The following is a 17,486-nucleotide window of genomic DNA, read 5'->3' as shown; positions in this document are numbered from 1 at the left end:
AGCGAATATTTTCTTAAGAAATATTTCTAAGATACTACATATATGGCATTAATTCTATTTACAATACACACATTTTTATTGCCAAAATTAATATTATTATATTTTAATATCCACCTATTTTATGTGGTTGATAATTATACATAATTTTATCCAATATAATTTTAAAATACCTTTTTCTCAAAAATTGGATAAAGTTATGAAATTATCAATTTGTGGATTATATTTATTTACCCTAAATTTGGTAAATATAATTACTTTATATTTATCTCCTAAATTACTTTTTATTAAAATTGTGTCCAAATGCACTTGAAATTATTTTTATAATTTGGACAATAATATTTTAAGGGAGATATATATTTTTAAATTATTTTTATGATTTTTATACTATTTAAAATCTAATTTTCGTAATCTGATTTATTAAAAAAAAAACAAAAACAATATTCAGGTAACATTTTAAAACACGGGTCAAATACCTACCCGTTTTATGTTTAAACCCGACCCAACAGCATCCTTAAATCTGGGCCGCACAATAAAACCCTCGATTCAATCTTCACCGTTCATCCAGTCTATATATATATATGTGTTACGACACAAACAGTGGCCGCACACTGTTCACTTCGTTGCTTTTCTCTGAAATCTCTCGAGTTCTCTCGAGCTCTCAAAGCTCTTCACTCGGCGATTTCGTTTCGTGTTAATCTTCTCGCCCTATTTCACATCAAAACACTCACTACACTTGTTCTATTAAGATTTAAACAATGCTTTCGTTTAAATCTCGCTGTGATTTCATGGGTTGGGTAAGAACGAACTGGATGTTAACCTCCAAATCTCGTCGGTGTTATATTTATCGACGAGAATCGGTTATAATCCAACATTTATATATGTATACACTCGAATCTCCTTTGATTTCGATTTGATTTCAAAACCCTGTTTCTAGGGTTTCTTAAATCGACTTCTCTAACAGGTTTTCTAGACGTCTTTGCAGGTTTGGTGGTGATTCTGGCGAAGATCGAAGCCGATCGATTCGTTTCTCTCAACCTTTGAGTGATGAATCTTCAACGTTGACCTCGGTGAACGATTGTCTCACCTACCATCGACCGATTTAACTCCTATAAATCTCTTATCTCACTATCTTTTGTTTAAATTTATGAAACCCTACTTTTAGGGTTTGTGGTTGGTTCAATCACTGACATGATTTGTTGAGAACTTTTGCAGGGAATGATGAATCAATGGGTGAATCGACAGTTTCAAGTCGATTGGAGTGATTTTCGACCTTTTGGGATTCTAGGGTTTCGAAACCCTAGATCATCTTTGGCTGATATATGGCTGTTGGTTACATTTGTAGCTCGATCTAGTCATCTCCGAGCTTCTCAAGAGCGATTCACATCGCATTGTGAGCTAGGGCTTTTCAACCCAAAACTCTATCTTGAGAGCCGAGATAATAGATTGACTCAAGTGCACCATGCTCGCATAAAGACTCCAGAACCTCCATCTTAACTAGCTCGCAAACTCGTGTTAAGGTAAGGATCTCAGGAGGCTCTATGCCCTGAGACTATGGTGAGGGGCCCTACGGCCTAAGCCGCTGTTACATTTTTGGTCTTAATAACTGTTGAAAATGTGTGGTAATTTGATGCTGATATGATATGCTTAAAGTGTTGAATGATGTATTACATGCTCTATGTGTTTAAAATCTATGATAGATGTGTATTCTGAGTGCAGAGAGTATGTATTAAGTATGTTCATATGCCTGCTGTGCTTGTGAATTTGGTAACTTGATCAACTTAAATATATGACATGAGTAACTGTAGAATTGAGATGTGCTCTGTCCATGCTGTCAAACTTGTAAAATTTGTATAATGACACTGTTGCTCTAAACTAAATTCATATTGGCAATACTATGTGTAATCTTGTAAAATAAATGCATGACTTTTGAATGGATAATTGAATATATGGGTGAATTAAAATTTCTGCCATTAAATGTATGTCATATGAGTATGTATATGTGAATTGTGCTCTGTTTAATGGATAAATTATATGTCTTATCTAATATCTTGCCATATGAATGATATTATGTAAATCCATTGAAATTGATTGCTGCATTACATGTATTATTTGAAACTCTGTCATATAACCATCTGGATAGCATGTATGAAAAGTTATGAGTTGTTAAAATCTGTTATTTGAGTGTGTCTTGCCTCTTGAGCTACTGCCATGACTAAATGACTATTTGAATAATCTGTTTAAATCTGTGCTATGTGAATAGGTTCATTGAGCATAAGTTATGTGGAATTCATGTGTTGAATAATTGGAAACAAAATTTGCCATGAGAACATGTGATCTTGTGATGTATCAGGCTAATATATGTTGTCTTTTGCTATGTGTTAAAAGATATATATTTGACTTTTGATTATATGAATTCTTGGCTATATGTAAATCTACTTGCTCTAAAACTCAAAAAAAACTGTTGCATCCATGCTTATCCTGAAAAGTATGAATATGCCTGTTTCCTTGAGAAAATGATTATATCTGACTGAAAAACTCATGATACTATGTGTAAACTGGATCATGTAAATTGATTTTAAAATATATTCCTGATAACATATGCTTCCTGACTCTTGCCAGTAATCTGATATGTATTATTTAGCCTTGGAACTTCAAATGCTCTGTCTTTTTGTATATCCTGTACTTGCTGCATATGTCTGTGTTGTATCATGTGGAAAATTAAATGATATCTGCATATGCATATTCTTGATATTTGAAGCCTTGACTTTGTGCTTGCTTAAACTGAAATTTCTGCTTATGTCAGTTTCATGAACTTATATATTTGCAGTCTGATTTCTTGGTGTATGTGCAATATTTGATACTTTTCTGGACTTAAATGAATATATTAAAAAAACTGGATGTCTATCAATTTTGTGGTACTGATTCATGTCATTTTTGATAACACTGGCTTGCTTGCTCACTTAAAATTTCAGTTATATCTTCTATGCAACTCATGCCATGTATTTGCTGAAATAAGCTTCCTACCTCTTGACTTGTTTGCTGGAACTATATTTGCCATGCTTGCCTTATTGAACTTTCTTGACTATGCTGTGATGATGTACAAAATGCTTGTATCTGATATGCCTGGCCACATTTGTCTTATCTCTGCCATGTACTAGTTGGAAAATTTAATGTTGTATGCATAATCTGACTATTCTGTACTATGCCAGTTGGATATTCTGTCTCCTTGAAACTAAAAATTATACTCTGTGGCTGAAATTGCTCTTTGACTTGCTGTGATCATTCTGATTCTGCCAGTTGTATAAATGTGTGCTACATTTAGGAATATATGGGTTTCTAGATAGATTAATATTCCTTATAGGAACCTGGATCTTTAATAAAATTTGCACACTCACACACCTGCCCACACACAAAGACATGGCTGGGGATCCCTTTGAGAGCCCTAGTATCTTGACACTGGTGTGTTTAACGGCCACTTAGAATTAGGAGTCACCTGAAATACCTATTAGAGTGATTTAGTTTGATATAGGTTATTCTGGGTTGTAATAATTCAGGTACTCAGTTCTCTTTAAGCCTGCATTTTGAACATTAATTGTGATTTATGCTCTGCAAATTGTATGCTTGTATGTTTCTTATATGCTTGGTTGAGAAATTGATATATTGCATCTGTTAGCCTGGTTTGTTTCGAATTTTCCATGTATCGATTTCACTCAAATGGTCTTTCTAAATAAAACAAAGTTTCTTAAAATTAAAAAGTTTTTTTAAATTTGGACTAATCAACTTTCGAGACTTAATGAAATCTTTTGACACTCGAATTAAAACTATGTCGACTTGATTTTTGTAATTAAAAAGTTCAGATTTCTTGAAATCAAACTGGTTTGAAAAAGACAAAACTCGAATATGTTAAATTTTGGAAGTTTTTAACAAATAAAACTGGTACTGTTTTCTTGGAACTCAAAATTCGTGTCGATTCTCACTTGACTGATGTGTATATGCATGCTTGCTTGCTTAGCTGTAATTTCTTATATGCTCCTTGTGCTTGAATTACAATGTCAAACAAATCAGTCCTTTAAACAGTGAATTGTCCCCTGATTTTAAACATTTGTACCTGACCCATTTTTATAAGTTATTTTGCTCAACTTATCTTTAAAACTCCAGCTGATAATTTTTCAAAAAGTCTTCTACAAAACGGATTTCAAAAAGCTGTCTTGTCTCATTTAAGGAGAAATCTTACAAAAATCCAATTTTTCAAACTACTTGTAATCTGATGTCATCTTGTGGGGCTCTTCCATTTAATATGATAGAGAATCGGTTTCTTATTCCTAAAAACCTACAAAACACTCAAAATTCCCCTGGCCAAACAGACCCCAACCGTTTCACTATATATACTCCTGTCACTTTCCAAATCTTTACACCTAAACACCTTACACCATATAACACCCAAATGAACTTCCAACTGCTTCCCTCCAACCCCAACCCAGACCCAAACAGCCAACCCTTTGACCCAAATCTTCTTGATAAAATGGAGATTAAACAACTTGCCCAATCCCAACAAACTTCCTCCTTCAAATACTATTCACCAAAACAAAACACTACCACTACCACTTCCCTCCTTCGAAAACCTCAACACTACTACCACCCCTATCTCCCAAACCAAATTCCATTTGCCACCAACTACAACCTTGACCCATCCCAAACCCAAACGAAACTATACTCAAACACCATTTCCCCGCCTATCACCCTCCCACCGGTTCTCTATAGTAGGCGAAGGAAGAGTTCCTCAAGTGCTCGGGTTCCAAGGGTCATAAATCTTTCAAATGTTGGTAAGTTGAGCAAGATGATGAAAAATTTTCAAACGGGAATGATGGTTTTTATTCAACAAAAAGGGGATGTTCACTCGTTTATTATGGCTGCTAGGTGGGACAACTTGATCTTTTATCGTGGTCAAAATTACCACACTTACCTCATGGGTGAGTTCTACGGTAATTTAGTCACGAAACGAGATCAGGCTGGCCTTTTCGAGTTTGACAGTGTTGTTCAAGGGCAGAATATACATGTTAGTGTGCACACAATTTATCGGGCCCTCCGGATCGACCCGGCCCATATCCCTCAGCCTTGTATTAATATATACGAGGCATATCGGTTCAACCAAAGGGATTTTGAGATCCACGTAGGATTTTTCTGTGGTACAGAAGCTCCTATAGGGTTGTGTCATGAAAACTGCGGGGTTAGTTTTAAGCACTTTCAGCCTAGTTTCCAACAATTAGCTATAATCCTTAGGGCTAATTTGCTGCCTAAACCCCAAGGCGATCAGTACTTCGATTTTATCGATTTAAAAATCATGTACCAACTAGTCACAAATAGGCTCGAGTTTAACATGGTTTATGTGATAATACTGAACATGTTCCTTGCTTTTCAACTTGATTATATGCCTTACGGTCTACTGCTCACTGCTGTATTTGATTTGTTTAAGATTCCTACCCCACGTGTGTTTGCTCAACGAATAGAATATTGTAGGGTAGAAAACTTAGTTGTTGAAAAGGTTCCCCTAAAGGATATAGTGCCTTATAAGTATGGTCCCCCTACCCCACCTTTGGAATCTATTAACCGGGATTATGCTAAAGAAAATGAAGTGTTAAGAGCTGTTGTTAATGAGCTTAAGATTAAAAATGAGGATAATTTACATGAGATTAAGGCTCTTAAAAATGAACTCTTAGAAGCTTCTTCTAAAGTTACAGATCTAGAAGGCAAAATGGGGATTGAGCATGTAGACAAAGGGAAAAAGGCTGTGATAGATTTAGATGTTGGTGATGATGTGGACTTTGAGAATGTGTGTGCTGGAGATGTTTCTGTGACTGCTAATCTGCCGAATCTGACAGATTTCAATGCTGACTTGGGCTTCGTGGCTGCTGGACCGGTTGTTTGAACCGGTTAACTTTTTAAAAACTAATGTTTTCTGTTGTTTCAGGTTGTTTTTGTGTGGGGCCAGTAATGTTTGTTTCTACTGGCGTACAAAAATAAACTTGTTGTGGGTTTCTGTTCCAAGATAATCAGTGAACCACACTGATTACTAGGAACATTTTGATTGTAATATAAAACCTACAATATTTCGGATACATTTGTCTCGTTTATTTTTCTGCAAACACGAGAACACACACTATTTATTTATTTATCGAAATTAATTTTGATAGATTAATATCTCAAAATTAATATTCCGAATATAAAAGTTAATTCTCGATCGAATGATTTAAATCTCGACTTGAATAAATATGAATCATATTAAACGAGCAACGATTTAAATACTGCTCTCGAATTAATTAAAATTCGATTTCTTTTTACAAGTTAAAGTATAAAACTGACTTGGCTATTTCATATATATAAATCGATAATTTCTTTTCGATTTTACAAATAAAATTACAGAAAAATTCGGAAAATCGGTTTTCAATTCTCGACTTGAATCGAATTGAAGATATATTTTTCAGATAGAAAATTCTGTTAAAGTTTTAATATGGGAACGAAAAGATCTTATCTCCCATCACACTTATTTAAAACTATCTCTTCCCTAAATTACTTTAAATAGAAATCTTTTTGGTTTTTATCAACCAAAAGGGGAAGAAGAACGTTATATAAATTTTAAGTTTTAATCCAAAGAGGAAGAAAAACGTATGAATATTAACGGGAAGAAGACGTTAGTATATAACGTACAAAATTAAAATTTTAAGACCTTCCCAAATTAAATTGCAAAAATTACTTTCTAACAAACTTCTTGTCTATTTCAGGAAATTGGAAGGATTACCCCTTATTCCGCTGAGTGCTTCGTGTGAGAAAATTAATTTTCAAACTCATGCATACACGTAGGGGAAGCACACACTTTTTAAAATTTAATTTTGTGTTTGTTTGACAAATACCAAAAAGGGGAAGATTGAAAGGATATCTTCGATATATAATTATTTATATATTTGTTTCGGTATTTGTGACAAACATTAAAATTAAATTCACCTAGTAATCCTCCCAAATAGGTCATCAATTTATTTGATTAATTAAAAGTGGAAAGTTATTTTTGGCAAGTAATTTCTAAATTTCCCTTCACATCAAAATTCATTTATTTTAAAAGGAAATTTTTCTAATTACGCAATAGTGGCGCTGAGGCGTTTCGTGAGATTACGATTACCTCTTTCTTGCTACTGCAACATTAAAATACATGAAGCTTGAAAAAGGACTATCAAGATTTGGTATTCTTTAGAGTACTCATGTTACATTATTTACAAAATTTATATTTAAATTAATTTATTCCATATTTAAACATTTATTATCTCTCGGAATAAATTAGTTTAAATCTTTCAAAAATTACTAAATCCTTCATTCCTCAAGATTTATTTTTTCCAAGGAAGGATTTATTTTCTCCATATTAATATTTGTCTTTAAAAATATTAATATCAGTTTTATACCTCTTCTGGAATATTTTCTCCCGGTCTCTCAAATTCATTATTTTTCGGAGAAAAATATTCGCAATACTTAGAAAGCTCTTTCAACGTATCAAATTCATGATTTATCATGAACAATATTTTTCTAAGTATTTTGGTATCAAAACCTTCGTCAAGTATCCTTCTCGGTTTTCCAAAAGACGAAGTGTTTCGGTTTTTCATAAAACGGCTTTTATCTTAGAAAATCGGCTTAAATACCTTAAGATTATTCCCGTCCCTCGAAAGTATTTTATCTTTATGGGAATATATTTTAAGTATTTATTCAAGTTTTAAGTTTGGCCATAAACCCTCTCTGATAATTTCGAAAGAATTATCGTATTTTATTTGAAACCCGAAAACATGATTTATCGTTTTAAATCCAAATAAAATACTTCCACTTGCCTAAATGACTTGAAACTTGAGATTAGCCAATTAAATATTATTCTTAGTGCATGGTTAAATTTTCGTAATTTTCCGAGAACTTTCGTTTCGGAGCGTTTTCTGTCTGCCGACCCGATCAATGACTGAACGTTTGACCAAGCTAGGGTTGACCAAAAATTACCAAAATTTCCAGAATGCCATTTTCTAATATTCTAAGATTTATCATATTTTTTCCGTAATTTATTTCGCACGTTCGAAATATCGCGTTTTTAATGTAACGGTTTTTATTGGTATCTCGTAAAGCGTGTCTGTCTTCTAGTGCATTAAATGCCCTGGATTTTTAGTCCAAGATGCTGGTCAAAAACACCTTTTTGAGTGTGGGGGACAAGGGGACAAAGTTGAGTGGTGGCCAAGGTTTGCAAAATTACCTTTTGCATTTTTACTTCTACTTTTCTTACATCTACCCCACCCATACTCTCCTATAAATACACCCCTCCACCCATTCATTTTTCCTAAGCTAATAGCCAAACATATGCTGAGATTTTGAAGAACAAACACTCTCCCAAAGTTTATTCAAGTGCCTACTTCTTCTACTTCATCTTTAAAACCTTCGATTCTTCATATATTCCGATATATACAAGGTTTTAAACCCCGAAGCTTCGTTCCACCCAACCAAGCTCCGCTCATCTTAGCATTTTCATAAACCACTCTTTTCAACCTCCCGAAGGGCTGCCCAAATTCGTTCGTGTGCTTAAAGTCGTATCGAACCTCCGACGAATTTCTCCGGCGAACTTTCGTGGAATAATCGTGTAAGTGGTTTCTTTTAGCTTCAATTATCCGAGTCTTAATCGACCATTTCAAAGGGCTTTTTAAACAAATTTCTCTTCATCTTAAGCTCTCTTGATTTCAAAATACTCGAGTTGGCCACTCGTTATTATCGGGAATATTGTGCACTAACTTTATTTGCTCACTAACTCATATTTGTGCTCCCATTCCCATCACTCCCATACCCTTCTTGTTTTAGTGAGAAACCCATTTTTCAGCCCTGTGCTCGGTGGGGATATCATTAAGATAAGATACGTGGTATTACGTGTTTATTTTCCGAACGTGTGTGACGTGAGTGATTTTACTTGTTTCGGTGGTAAACCCCGTTTGGGCCTTTTCGCTATCGCGGGGTGTTATCCGAACAAGCTACTTGGTTCGATTACGTTCGTGAGAGTGTGTGTGATATATCTTGCTCGACTTCGACTCCGTCTTTTCAAAACTCACTCATCACTCGATCTTATTAAAATCAACAACTTATATTTCTCCGCGCGATATAATTTGTTAAAATTGAACCAACGACTTAACCACCATACTTAAACTTTATAATCGACTAATTTCAACGTGGTTAAAATTGGACTAAAACTTGCGGAACCAAAACTTTTATAAAACAAGGATATATTTGTTTGTGGATATTGTGTTCTAACTTTTGCAGTGAGGTGAAGTGAAGTGAGGTGATCTTCGTTCTAAGACCCAAGTCTTTGACGTATTGACGGGGAGTTGATAGTCATCGCACCGTGAAGAAGAGGAAAGACCCAAGACCTAATACCTAAGATCCAAGACCGGCGAAAGGTTTAGAAGTACAAAGACCACTGGAGGTGCCACGACTTTGAGGAAGTAACAAGGATAGTTACGTTCCGAGACAAGTCTTGTTATTTACATTTATAGTGAGGAGGTAACAAAGAGTTACGCTCCAAGATATATATTTGTAAAGGCTTCTCCGCCTACTGTAAAGGAGTTCTTTATAGTAGAGAAAATCTCGAGTCCGGGGAGGAGCTCGGGGACTGGACTAGGGGTGAGTGGACTCCAAGGGTTGAGTTAGCCACCGCGAACCAGGATAAAATCGCTCGTGTGATATTTTCCTTTTCTTTTCTTACACTTCCGCACGTAACTGCCAATACTCTCGATACGAGTTCTAAAGAAGGGGTGAAAAACTTTTTAAAAACGACATAAATATTTTTAATTGGTGATTAAGCTATTCAACCCCCCCTTCTAGCTTAATTAAACCATCTATCGGGACCTAACAGGTTCGTCTACTCCGTACGTGAACAAGAATATGGTTCACTTTGCTCGTGATATCGATTTTTGCATGAATTATAATTGGTGCAAGTATCTCATACAATGCTTACAAGAACAATTTGTTCTCTGGAATCAAAATAGGGTGAAAAGGTTTTTCAAGGGATCACTTGTTTTCCTCATGGTTCGTGTTGTTCTTTTTTTAGTTCTGAATAAATTCATGTTTTGTGTCATCTCAACCTGCTAACCCGTGTTGTGTTATATTTCAGTTTTTTTCATTTGAGAGGATTCTTCGTTGTGTTCCATTCCGTTTTTGGATGAGCAAAGATATTTAAGATCAATATTATTTATGAGTCATAATTAATTAACAATTAATGCAGATGTTATTATATAGTAATGGAAATTGTAACGTACATATATCTATCCATAATTAACAAAATCTTTATGTTTTGGCAATACATGTTGATTTAAAGATCTCTAATTACAAAAGAATCTTTATATTTTTGTTAATAAATTTATTGCAATCTCTATATTTTTGGTGATGTGTTCATGCCCATGTAAACTATGTCTCAAATCTTTAAATATTTTGTAACTCATATACTTTAACGAGCTAATACTAAAATTCATGGGAGAAAAAACTAAACAACAAGATTCATAAGTTCCATTCTACTAAAATATATAATGTATGTAGATCACTTAAAGAACTCAAAATAATTATAATAAATTTTACTAGAATATAATAAAAAAAAATTATATTAAAATTTTTAGAATACTTATTCGATTAAAAAGTTTATACTAAAATTTAGTTGTTACTTGTAGAAATAAAAAAAATATTATAATATATTTTTGATTAAAAATATTTACTCGATTTTAATTCTTATACTGTAATCTGATCAAATAGTAAAACACAATATTCAAATATAGATCATATATTAAAATTCACTATGAATTTTAAATTTTAATAATGACTCCTTGAAAACTATAATATAACGTTGAAAAAATATTATGTTTAATATTCAAAGTGATATATTGAAATATTTGAATAAACACTTTTTTTGTCATATACTTGAATAAACACTTAATAGAATCTTAAATAGTAAATACTTAATACTTAGGCAAGCAATTGATATTTTGACAAGTAATAAAATAATGTTCCTAAAGGTGTTCATAAACAATTATAAAATTTAAGAATGAAATGTTTAATCTAAATCCAAACTTTTAAAAAATATAATATTTTAAATTCAGACTTTGATTTCTATCATACTAACTCAACATATGTGATAGTTTTAGAAATTTAATCTCTAAAAAATTTATGACAATATTACTCCAAATTATTTTTCATTTACATTATTAAGTAGAATTTAATAATATATCCTTCATTAAGACACGTTAATAAAACTGAATAATCCACGATCACCTATGAAATTAAAGAATCAAAAACACTTTAAAGAATCATAATTTATAAAAAAAAAATCATTTGACATAAAAAATAAATTAATAATTAAAATATATTTAAGAGAATCACAAATAAAGTAATATAAAAATATATCGAGAATTTATCGAAACCATATAGTATATTATTCTCCAAATTACATCACCATGTTTTAATTTTTTTAGTTTCATAATGTATTTTATTCTATAATATTCTTTTTATTCTTTTAAGTGTATTTTAAGTCCTTCATTAGCATTATATAATATTCTTTTTATTCTTTATGGTGTTCCTTAGACGCATGATAATAATTATCAATTGATTATAATATGTTGTAGAGATTCTTTAAGGTAGGTGTTCCTTAGACACATGATAGTAATTTATATCTTTTTAATATTAAATTTTCAATTAATTTTAATAAGTTTTTTGTAGAGATGCTTTATGGTGTTACGCAATCATATAATAAAACTACACGATTGTGTTTTTTTTAAATTTACTAATAGAGATTTATTATTTTGATTAATATGGGGATTCACTAAGGTGTTCTAAAAAAATACTAAGGTTCTAAAAAGTGATCTAGCAACATTTTTTTTGTTGAGATCTAACAACATTTTTTCCTCATAACATTTAGGTTTATGCATAATATATAAATTGTTCCACTATAGAATTTAATGTAACTGTTTTGAGTAAATTTAAGAATCTTCAATGTTCTTCATTTTTCGTTTTTGTTTATATTTTCACTTATCTTATCATGAATTCATTAAAGTGTTCTGGTGTAAGATTTAATATTTAAATATTGTAGTATTCAATGTTTTATTATTTAAGAATAAAAATTCTATTAAGATGTTGTTTCTTTATTTGTTAAACTATAGGGTTTGGAGGTAAGAATCCGTGAGTATCCTGATAGAATGGAAATCAGCTTACATGTGGAAAGCAAATCGTACTACAAAAATATAAATAAGGAAAATAGTAAACAAAATTTATATTTCAAAATCATTAAATAGAATGCATAAATTATGGGATTGTAAATCACTCGTGTATACATTAAAATTTCTGATTAGAATAATGTCAACCTATACTTTTTTTTATTTTTTTTAATTTCTGATTAGAAATAATTTTTTAATTTATTTTCGAAGAATATTAGTCAAAAACAGATAAACGATCCTGTATCATTTTAAAAAATATTTATTATTATCTTTATTATAATCTTTAAAATAATCTTAATATGATAGTTAATATAATCTTCATTATAGTGAATTCTTTAAGGCATTCTCAATAGTATTCTTAATGTGAACTATTAATTTGAAATTTAAAATAGATAAAAATTCTTCATAAATGATTTTTTTTTCCCACACATCGTGTTCCACTGTATGTTGATGCACCAAATAATAATACAATATTTTTTCTCCAATGTCCTTATTAATATTTGTTCCAAAAAAATGTAAAGAAAAAAAATAATTCGAATCACTTATGTAATCTATGGTAATGTATTAACTGTAGAATTTTTAATTTATGTTAATAGTGAACCCAATGTTCATAAAATCTATTTAAAAATGGTAAGAATAATGTATAATATGTATCATTGGCGTACATATAATGTATCATTAATGCTAATATTTCTAAGATTTCAACATACATGGAAATAAAGATTCAATCTTTTTAATTATGGAAGTACAATTAAGAAAATCATATGAATTTTATTAGATTCCAAATGAATTATATTATGTATATAATTTGGAGGTGAGAATCAATCAAGAATAGTAATTAAGGAAAGTTTTTAAGAACACAAAAAAGAACACAATAACGAACCCCAATACTATAGTTATTAGTATCATCCTTGTTACTCCTTTCAGTGGAACGACGTACATCAAATCCAGATGATCTACCGTATTCCTTGTAGAAAAAAAAAAGCTTGATCAAGATCACTAAAACGCTGATCAATGTATGGTTTCAATCCCTCAATCCCTCAGAACATTCAGGGATCCAATCTTCACCAAGCTCTTGCAGATCAACATCAAAATTTTCATCAAACCTATGGTGATCAAACACAGTATTGCTACAAGCATCTGTAAACAATAAAAGAATGAAACATAATGGTCTAATCTCGTAGACAAGAATTCAATAGAAAGTAATATATTATTAAGATACATAGTTCAAAACTTTCGTGAAAAAGAAATCAAACCAGAATTCGAATGCACTTTAGTGTTCCTGCTAGTGTTCTCCATCGCATAGAGCTCCTGTTTTTGGCAAGCAAAGAGACGATTGTACAGAGACAACTGTATCGACGAAAAAAAGAAACAGATTAATTAGAGGTAAGAATCAATAAAGGAGAGTGTTATTTGGTAAGTTTTGTAATGAATCTTAAATCGATGCAAACAAATATACGTAGAAAGATTTTTTTGTTTTAAAATCTTCCGTATACTGCCCTTAATCATTATTTAATTGTATTTATACAGTACGTATAGTATTTGCTTAGATTACAAGATCAAGACTGATCCAACGGTCAGCATCCACGTCTCTCACGTCTCTCGCTTATACCCCGTCTCTTTTGAACCTCCCCCTATATATATATATATATATATATATATATATATATATATATATATATATATATATATATATATATATATATATATATATATATATATATATATATACTCATGATCAAATAGAAACCACTATTAAAATAAAAACTAGAAACCAGTTTCCCTACCACTATTTATAACTACGGGTATCACTAATTTATACTGCACTAATCACTGTTTTTATACAGTATGTAAACAGCGATTTTTATTATCAAAATTTAGAAAATCTACTTATCTAAACTATTGATAATCGATTATAGATGATCAATTTTATCCGTAGGAAGGTTCTTGACGGTAGGAAGCCGCAAGAGAAGTTGTATGATGATAGAAAGTAGTCGTTAGTTTTGTAAGTTATGATGGAAAGTGTGTGTGATTATTGGTGATGATAGACAATGGTGGCAAGTCATGGAAACGTCTGGTAATGGTGGTAAGAGGTCCATTATTACGATTTGGGTGAAGATGATGGTTATATACGTTGCATATATGTGTATATATATATTTATATCCGCGAGATATGCTATATATAAATTAGTGATATGTTATGTACAAATTAGTTATTTCTGTAGTTAAAAATAGTGATAAAAAACTGTCCAGAAACTGATTTTTAGTTTTTAGGCTAATTTGGTTTCTATTGGAGTAGGATTCTATATATATATATTTCCCTATATATATATATATATATATATATATATATATATATATATATATATATATATATATATATATATATAGGCTTTTGTTCCATGGAGATCCATGTTATATGGAGTCCGGTGGAGAACACCCTCCGTTAATCTTGGCCATTAGATCAAAATACATCAAACGGTTAATAATAATAACTAAAGTAAGAAAAATATTATTGAATTCCGAGTCATTGCTAATTCAGACTTACAGTTGTGTGCATAAATTATACGAATAATATCTCTCGCTCTCGTTGATCTCTCTCCCTGTCTTACATGTCTCTCTCACACTCTTTCTCGATCTCTCTCTATAAGTACAACCACTACGAGAAGGCATCATCTTCAAATTAAGCTTCGTGTTCCTCGAAATCAAGCTCCGTGTTCCTCAAATCAAGCCCGACTTTGTGAGTATGTTGATATTCATGTTCGAATTTAATCTTTCAATTTATAATTGTTAATAGTTTGAGATTCAGTTTTGCCTCTTTTAGTTGCAATTTACGGTTCTATGTAGATTTTTTGTGGATTTTATGTAGTTTTTCGTTTTGATTTTGTTATTTTTAGTTTTCTTTTCGATTTTAATGATTTTATATCAAACAAATGTTCCTAGTTTGAGATTCAGTTCTGTGTAGTTTTGATTATTTCAGTTGTAATTTAGGGTTTATTATAACTGATTTTTGTTGAATTGTTTGTAGTTTTTCAGTCTGATTTGTTATTTTTGGATTCCTTTCTGATTCTGAGAATTTTTTTTGTTTGTCATAGATTCTAAAAATCTTCTTATTCACATTATAAATTATGTATTTTTGTTGATTCTATTGTAGAGTCAATGTAATAATTTGACTAAATATCTAGTTTTGTTGTAGTTTTGGTTCCGCTGTAGAACCAAATAATGTTTTACAAATTAGTTCCAAAGCTATATGTTTTACTTACAAACTAGGTTTTTTTAATTATGTTTTTTTACTTGATTCTATTTTAGAATCAGAGTAGAAAATAGGTTAGCGCATTTTGTTATGTATCTAGTTTTGTTATAGTTTTGGTTGTTCGTGAATGTTGATTTTGTACAACTGTGAACAAAACGAGTGATTCCTAGCTGTAATAATGTGTTGTCTATAAGGAGTGTTTATAATGTGATCACTCAATATCAGTCACAAGGCTCCAGCATTGAAAGGACGAAAGCTTTTGGTTCTAATGACAAAGAGATGTCGCTAAAGTGGAAAAGAAAACAGGTTCTGGATGAAACTTGGAACTTATTGGTTTAGTAAGACACTGGAACCAATTTTGGAAATGTTGAAGCGAGCTCTACCAGCAGGTTTCTTTGTGTTTTGTTCTTGTTACATTGTCAATTTTACTGCACCTTCAAATGGTGGGTTTTAGGGACGAAATGTTAGCACTATATATTGCAATATGTCTATTTGGATTTGGTAGCTATTGTTATTTTATTCTCCAGTTCAAGTAATATTAGGTAGGATGCATTATGCTAGGAAATGTGTTTGAAATCAAACCCCCACCAAGTAGAAGAACTATTTCAAAGATCATTTCAAGCATTCAACAAAGTAAAATTAGAGTACATGATTAGTGTTTAAGTGATCTTATACTATGTTTATATCTTTTATACATGTATTTGTTTATCCGAGTAGTTGACTAATACATTAACAGGGATTTAGGTTAAGGTTCATTGGTCATTAACTTGGATATTTTATATGTTCTGAAGTATGATGTTAGACCATAAATTTTGCATATTCCTGTTAAATTTAATAACGTATCAGTTGAATTGACGTACTTCAATTAGTAGCGACTCATTTTATATTTTCGTGCAGCTACTGAGGATGAAGCAGCTCAGGCAAATGACATATCAACAATTAAGTTTAGGGGTGTCAATGTTGTAACTAATTTTGAGATGAACTAATACGATGTGGAAGCTATTGGTAAAAGTTCTCTTCCTGATGGTGGTGGCACATCAAAGTGATTAAAGCTCTCGCTGGATGAGAAACAAAAATCTATTAAGCAGTAGCCAGCAACAATTGTGAGAACATCATCACTTTTGCTGTTATTCAGCCCGCATCTGCTATACCATCTGGGCTATCATTTGATCGGTTTCTTTTTATATTTTTGTGATAAAATCAAACAGGTTAAACTAAAAAGAGCATCACTTTCTTTCTGTTATAGAACCAGGTTTATCTTGGCGGTTCTACCATGGAACCAAATTGATACTATTTGATGTTTAAATTATAATGCTAATATATCTAAGCCACATTTTTAGTTTGATAATATTTTTTTAATTATATTCTACTGTACAAAGAAATTAGTACATTCACTATTTGCTCCTTATTTACAAGCTACTGACATATGAATATGCTACTTGATTCTACTATAGAACCAAATTAACAGATAAGCATTTTTAATGTTGTGTTTTGCTTCTATAAGAGAACCAAATTAATTTATAATATTGTTTTTGCTTCTACAAAAGAACCAAGTTCAACTTTTTATAAGTCAATGGCCTGCTGTACAAAAGACCAAGACATAATACTGTTTTAAAGGAAGTTAGAAATAAAATAAATTTCTTTGCTTTAATATCATATTATTTGCTCCAAAATGAAAGGCTAATATACTAGTGTCTATTCAATTTCTTGCTACTCATCGATAAGGATTTATCATTTTAGAACAGAGCACAGGGTATTTAGTTAGGAAAGAAAGGACACACTGAAACTCCGAAGCTCCAAACAATGTTGTCATGGAAAACCATCATAGATATAAGATAAGACATCGGAATATACTTAAGAGTAACGCGTTTATTTAACAGAAAATATAATCTGGATATATGTAAATCTATAAAGGTAGAATGCCATATTTAAATAGGACTACATAAGTATCAGCTAAAAAAGTCTATACATCTCCA

At 31.4% G+C, this 17,486-nt stretch overlaps 1 long non-coding RNA gene across 1 annotated transcript; it reads left to right on the top strand.

Moving 5' to 3' along the window:
- The first annotated feature begins 14,812 nt into the window (after positions 1-14,812).
- LOC135153018 (uncharacterized) lies at positions 14,813-16,837 on the top strand. Its single transcript, XR_010292500.1, has 3 exons — positions 14,813-14,997; positions 15,736-15,899; positions 16,408-16,837. It is a non-coding gene; the product is annotated as an uncharacterized LOC135153018 (long non-coding RNA).
- Positions 16,838-17,486: the final 649 nt, after the last annotated feature.

Source organism: Daucus carota, chromosome 5, assembly GCF_001625215.2.
Source record: "Daucus carota subsp. sativus chromosome 5, DH1 v3.0, whole genome shotgun sequence".
Lineage (NCBI taxonomy): Eukaryota > Viridiplantae > Streptophyta > Magnoliopsida > Apiales > Apiaceae > Daucus > Daucus carota.
The sequence above is the reverse complement of the archived record's forward strand: the minus strand, read 5'-3'. Positions and strand labels throughout refer to the sequence as shown.